The following is a 6806-nucleotide window of genomic DNA, read 5'->3' on the forward strand; positions in this document are numbered from 1 at the left end:
GCAGTTAACCCCCTAGGCTGTCATTGAAAATAAGAATTTGTTCTTAACTGACTTGCCTAGTTAAATAAAGTTAAAATGAATAAGGCTTGAAAGGACTTCTTTTATCTTTTATAAATCAAATAATACAAAAAATGTTTTCACCTTCCTTATAACTGTAGACCACATATTTGAATATTTAGTGTTAGAGAAAATGTGCATATTTTCTAAAGGTCTCTCTTGATCAAAACGTCTGCCCCCATCTCTGTGAATGTCTCACAAAGCTCTAGCTTAGCTTCCTGAACTCATTTGTGTATGACAAACAGAAAGTGTTATTTGCTTTAAATCTATGAATTATTTTTCGATTAGCCTACTAGCTATAAATCAATCTCTGAATGTGCTTCACCAACAAAACCACTCTCTCCTACTGCTGATTCCAAATACATGCGTTATTCATCCCATCTTCCAGTGGTGTCAGATTTCACATCCTGCTTCATTCAGTCAGTAGAGACACTCCTGTGTCCATTAGAATAAGGGCTACTGCTCTATGCAAGCCATTTCAATCAACGGTGTCCACAGATCGGTCGGAACTGTTACCAGAACCATGCAGGTCCCCTAAACAGGGGACTTTAAATCAAATAGGTTTTATGTGGACCTGCAGCTCTACATTTCATAGTTCCCTTCTCTAGGAACAATGAAAAGTCACTCTCATTATAATGTTGATTGATTCAGACTGTGCAGCGATACAGAATATCTGTCTCAAAATAGTAAACACAATTATGTTATGTCATTGTCATCAGCTGCTCTGCCATTTTGTTAATTGCTCCGCGTGAAATTAGAAGTAAACATTTAGTCACTGCTGTTAACCGCTTTCCTCGTTGGATTGCCAACACTGTGAATACAGTTGAGGACTTCGCTTCACCCGTGGCCTCCTCTTTCATGTTCAATAGAAATGTATTTTTTCTTTATACTGAACAAAAATATAAACTCTCATGTTTCATGAGCTGAAATAAAATATCCCAGCAATGTTCCATACACACAAAAAATATATTTCTCACAAATTCTGTGCACAAATTTGTTTACATCCCCTAAAAATACAATTTATTTATTTATTTTGTTCAGAAAATGTGGCCCTCCCTGCTATAGTGAGACAACATTCTTTAGTTAGTGTTGCTGTATAACAACTCTGTCATAACCAAGAAAATTACACTGAACAAAAATATAAACGAGTGTTGGTCCCATAATTCATGAGCTGAAAAGAAAAATCCCCTACATTTTCCATATGTGCTTATTTATCTTAAATTTGCTGCACACATTTCTTCACATCCCTGTTAGTGAGCGTTTCTCCTTTGCCAAGATAATCCATCCACCCAGACAGTTGATCAAATCAAATCAAATGTTATTTGTAACATGTGCCAAATACAATAGGTATTTTACCGTAAAAAATAACAATAACGAGGCTATATACAGGGGATCATGTACTGAGTCAATGTGCGGGGTAAAGGTTAGTTGAGGTAATTGAGGTAATATGTACGTGTAGGCTGGGGTAAAGTGACTATGCATAGATAATAAACAGTGAATAGCAGCAGCGTATAAAAGGGGGTCAATATGCAAATATAACATTTGATTAATGTTCAGCAGTCTTATGGCTTGGGGGTATGTTAAGAAGCCTTTTGGAACTAGACTTGGCGCTCCGGTACCGCTTGTCGTTCGGTAGCAAACAGTCTATGACTTGGGTGGCAGTAATCTTTGATGATTTTTTGGGCCTTCCTCTGACACTGCCTGGTATAGAGGTCCAGAATGGCAGGGAGCTCAGCCCCAGTGATGTACTGGGCCGTGCGCACCCTCAGTAGCACCTTGTGGTCGGATGAAGAGCAGTTGCCATACCAAGACGTGATGGCAACCATAGGATACTCTCGATAGCGCAGCTGTAGAACTTTTTGAGGATCTGAGGACCCATGTCAAATATTTTCGGTCTCCGAAAGGCATTGTCGTGCCCTCTTCACGACTGCCTTGGTACGTTTGGACCATGATAGTTTGTTGGTGATGTGGACACCAAGAAACTTCAATCTCTTGGCCTACTCCACTATAGCCCTGTCGGTGTGAATGGGGGCGTGCTCAGCCCTCCTTTTCCAGTAGTCCATGATCAGCTCATTTGTCTTGCTCACGTTGAGGCAGAGGTTGTTGTCCTAGCACCATACTGCCAGGTCTCTGACATCCTCCCTATAGGCTGTCTCATCGTTATCGGTGATCAGGCCTATCACCGTCATGTCATCTGCAAACTTAATGACGGTGTTGGAGTTGTGCGTGAACACGCAGTCGTGGGTGAACAGGGAGTACAGGGGGACAAAGCATGCACCCCTGAAAGGCCCTCATATTGAGAATCAGCGTGGCAGATGTGTTGTTGGCTACATTTACCACCTGGGGACAGCCCATCAGGAAGTCTCGGATCCAGTTGCAGAGGGAGGTGTTTAGTCCCAGGGTCCTTAGCTTAGTGATGAGCTTTGAGGGCACTATGGTGTTGAACTCAGTGTTGCTTGCCTCAAAGCGAGCATTGAAGGCATTTATTTGAAGGCATTTATTTAGTCTTAGTCCTGTGTTGACACATTCATTGCCTGTTTGATGGTTCATCGAAGGGCATAGCAGGATTTCTTATAAGCGTCCGGATTAATGTCCCACTCCATGAATGCAACAGCTCTAGCCTTTAGCTCAGTGTGGATGTTGCCTGTAATCCATGGCTTCTAGTTGGGATATGTAAGTACGGTCACTGTGGGGACGTGGTCAATGCACATATTGATGAAGCCGGTGACTGATGTGATATACTCCTCAATGCCATTGTATGAATCTCGGAACATATTCTAGTCTGTGCTAGCAAAACAGTCCTGTAGCTTAGCATCCGTGTAATCTAACCACTTCTGTATTGAGCGAGTCACTGGTACTTCCTGCTTGAGTTTTTGCTTGTAAACAGGAATCAGGAGGATAGCATTATGGTCAGATTTGCCAAATTGAGGGCGAGCTTTCCACGCATCTCTGTGTGTGGAGTAAAGGCGGTCTAGAGTTTTTTTTCTCTCTGGTTGCACATGGGACATGCTGGTTGAAAAGAGGTAAAACGGACTTAAGTTTTCCTGCATTAAAGTCCTGGGCCACTAGGAACGCCGCTTCTGGTTGATCATTTCCTTGTTTGCTTATGGCCTCATTGAGTTTGGTCTTTGTACCTGCATCGGTTTGTGGTGGTAAATAAACAGCTATGAAAATTATAGCTAAAAACGTTCATGGTAAATAGTGTGGTCTACAGCTCATCCAGTTTATTCTCCAGTTTTTGCACGTTCGCCAATCGGTAAAGGTGAATTATCCACTCCCCAACAATTTCTCACCAAGCATACAGATTTTTGGCCCCTGTATCTGCATCTCCTCTTCATGCGAATGACGGGGATTTGTGCCTGGTCTGGGAGGAGATGTAAATCTTTCGCCTTCGATTCATTAAAGAAAAATCTTTGTCCAGTCCGAGTTGAGTAAGCACTGTTCTGATATCCAGAAGCTATTTTCGGTCATAAGAGGCGGTGGCAGAAACACTATGTAATAAAAAAGTCACAAACAACTAGAAAAAACATACTGAAAAGCACAATTGGTTAGGAGCATGTTAAAATGGCAGCCATCCCCTCCGGTGCCATTTTCATGATTAAACTGTGGGTTTGCACAACCGAAGAATTTCTGCTCAAACTGTCAGAAACCGTCTGAGGGTTTAGATTAGATTATTGCCTAATGAATGTATTTCAATTGACTGATTTCCTTATATGATCTGTAACTCAGTAAAATCTTGGAAATTGTTGCATGTTACATTTATATTTTTGGTCAGTGTAGAATAACAAAAAAAACAATAAAAACAATGATAAATAAATGTCATGACGGGATGTAATTTGAAGTTGAAGAATGTATTTTTCCTCCAGTGCACAGGCTAATAGTCAGGTGTGGTATATGTTTATTTTAAAGCTTGGCTTTGAAATGTGAGTGTGGAGTGTCGTGGTTGGAAACAAAAACAATGCAGTGTTATTTCTGAGCTCCTGCAAGCTACAGCAGAACATGATATATGGGACTTTACAGGACTCCAGATTTACAGGACTCTTGAGGATATCTGTCAGGCACCACTGATGATTTCATAACATAACCATATGTCTGAGAGAAGCATGTCAATTCCATATGGTTTACACTTGATATACAGACAGTACAGACAGTGCATGTTCTTACTGTATGTCAATTGTCTCTTATATCCCCCCTCTGGAGGGGCCTTGTTGTTGAGTTACATCAGGGATACACAGAAAAAGGCTGGGTGGAACTACATTTTTTTCCTGAGTTTTAGAGTTAAACTGTTTGAATTTAGCATGTAGTATCATCCATTCTTAGTTTTGGGACAACGTTTCAATTGAAGATAAAATAACAAACATAAGATTCAACAGAGGTGGGGTATGAGCGTTACTATGTTGAGAGACAACAAAAATATACTGAAATATCTACTTTTACTGTGGCATTATTGGAGTTGTGTGAAGTTGGTGTTGTGGCCTTCTGCCTGTCAGCCCTCCCTGCTGAAAAATGGACTCATTCCATTCTGCTTCTCCCACATTGACCCTTGGGGAGAGGTTCTCCCTGGCAGAAAGGAGAAACTTCTAGACTTTACCAAGCCCTAATCAATGCTTTGTAGACAACAGATGGAACTACATTTGAAATTCTTCCTTACAGGTCATTTTCAACAATGATCATAAAGATCATAAAATAAAAAAATAAATAGAAATAGTGACACAAGGAATAAATACACAGTGAATAACTAATAAAAATAATCAGTAAAAGATTATTATACTTATTTTCCACCATCATTTGCAAATAAATTCATTAAAAATCCTACAATGTGATTTTCAGGATTTTTTTTCTCATTTTGTCTGTCATAGTTGAAGTGTACCTATGATGATAATAACAGGCCTCTTTCATCTTTTTAAGTGGGAGAACTTGCAGAATTGGTGGCTGACTAAATACTTTTTTGCCCCTCTGTAGGTATGAGTAAAGTGACTTGGCAACAGGATAGACAGGATAGTTAATAGACAGTAGCATATGTGGTGTCAGCATGCATGTGTGTGCATGTAAAGGGAGGTACCTAGTCAATTGCTCAAATGAATTCAACCAAAACCTGTCTTCTGCATTTAACTCAACCGCTCTGAATCAGAGCATTGCAGAGGGCTACCTTAAATGACATCCACGTCATCAGCACCCGAGGAGCAGTTGTTGTTGGGAGTTAACTGCCTTGCTCAAGAGCAGAACAGCATCATTTTGGGGGGTGGACTTCCTCTGATACCGTTTGGTATAGAGGTCCTGGATGGCAGGGAGCTCGGCCCCATTGTACTGAGCAGTATTCACTACCTTCTGTAGCGCCTTATGGTCGGATGCCAAGCAGTTGCCATACCAAGCGGTGATGCAGCCAGTCAAGATGCTCTCAATGGTGCAGCTGTGCGTAGAGGGTCAGCGTGGCGGATGAGTTGTTGCCTACCCTCAACACCTGGGGGCGGTCCATCAGGAAGCCCCTGGCAGGCATACCTCAGACAGACCAGTTATTCTAAGGGCTACACATCACACATCAGTCCCTTATTCTCACTGCGTTGTTCTGTCTTATCTCTTGTTTATCCTCCCTGTTGAACACTTTCCAAATCCCACACATTACCATCTTTGAGGCAGAGTTAGATATGAGCCATAGAACCATCTCCACCACAATAAAAGCTGTCTTTGTCAAGGACAGGTCTCTGGCTCACTTCTGTGCCTTGTATTCTCCCTGATTAGTATTTTCTGATACTGCAGCACAGCACTTTCCCTTCAGACGTCCCTCCAACTGTATAGAAGAACTTCCAATTGGCCAGAGATACATGTCCAATTAGCCTGGCAGAAAAGACAGAGAAAAAGGCATTTGAAGAGCACCAGATGTAACACAAAGAAACTCATCGGTAACATACTCTGTAAAGTACATCAGATAAACTTGATGAAATATAGATTGGAGTAAAAATGTATTAATAAATACACTGCAATTCCTCAGGGCAGGAGTATCAATCTTCATCTGTTTACACTTAAAGTAATAGGCTCTGCCTTTCTTTGAAGTTTCTAGAGACCCTGTGTCTATCGTGAAACTACACCCATTTAAATGATAACACAAACATGTTTTTAGCTGAGGAATGTGATTCTGTGCTCATCCCTGCATGTGGCCAGTAGTCACACCATGATGGGGTCAACAAGAAAAGACAAGGCCAGATCAGATGTGGTGCTGGCATGTTAGCTAAGGTCAACAGGCAGGGGTTGTATTTTAAAACAACAAGGACCACCTGGAGCAAATGTTTTTTTTATTCTGCTCCCAGCTGAAGATTAGAGCCATTCTCCCACCGATATTCTGGCAACTCTGTGAAATGTTTCCTTTGTGGAGTTAGTTTGAACTGGTTGAACGTAGATCAAGGTCTTTATCAGTGTCATTAGTCAAACCTCTGTGTCCTGGAGAATATAATACATTTAACCCCATTTGTCACCTCAGAGAGATCAATGTGCAAAAAAGCCAAAGAAGGGGAGAGGAGATGATGACATGACCACAAAAAAACACAGTAGTTACATAATCGCCGAGGACAACGTGGCATATGCCATAAACTGATGAACGCAACAAGATGAAAGATGTGTCATTGGAAGTGAATGTACAACTGCTTTGTAGAAGGAAGGCAAGGTTTCGAGGAATTACATAACATGTGACTGTCAGCCCATTCTGAGTCATCTTATCCAGTCATCCAATGGAACTCTAATTGTTCATACACTTA

This window comes from Oncorhynchus mykiss, chromosome 2 (genome assembly GCF_013265735.2).
Source record: "Oncorhynchus mykiss isolate Arlee chromosome 2, USDA_OmykA_1.1, whole genome shotgun sequence".
Lineage (NCBI taxonomy): Eukaryota > Metazoa > Chordata > Actinopteri > Salmoniformes > Salmonidae > Oncorhynchus > Oncorhynchus mykiss.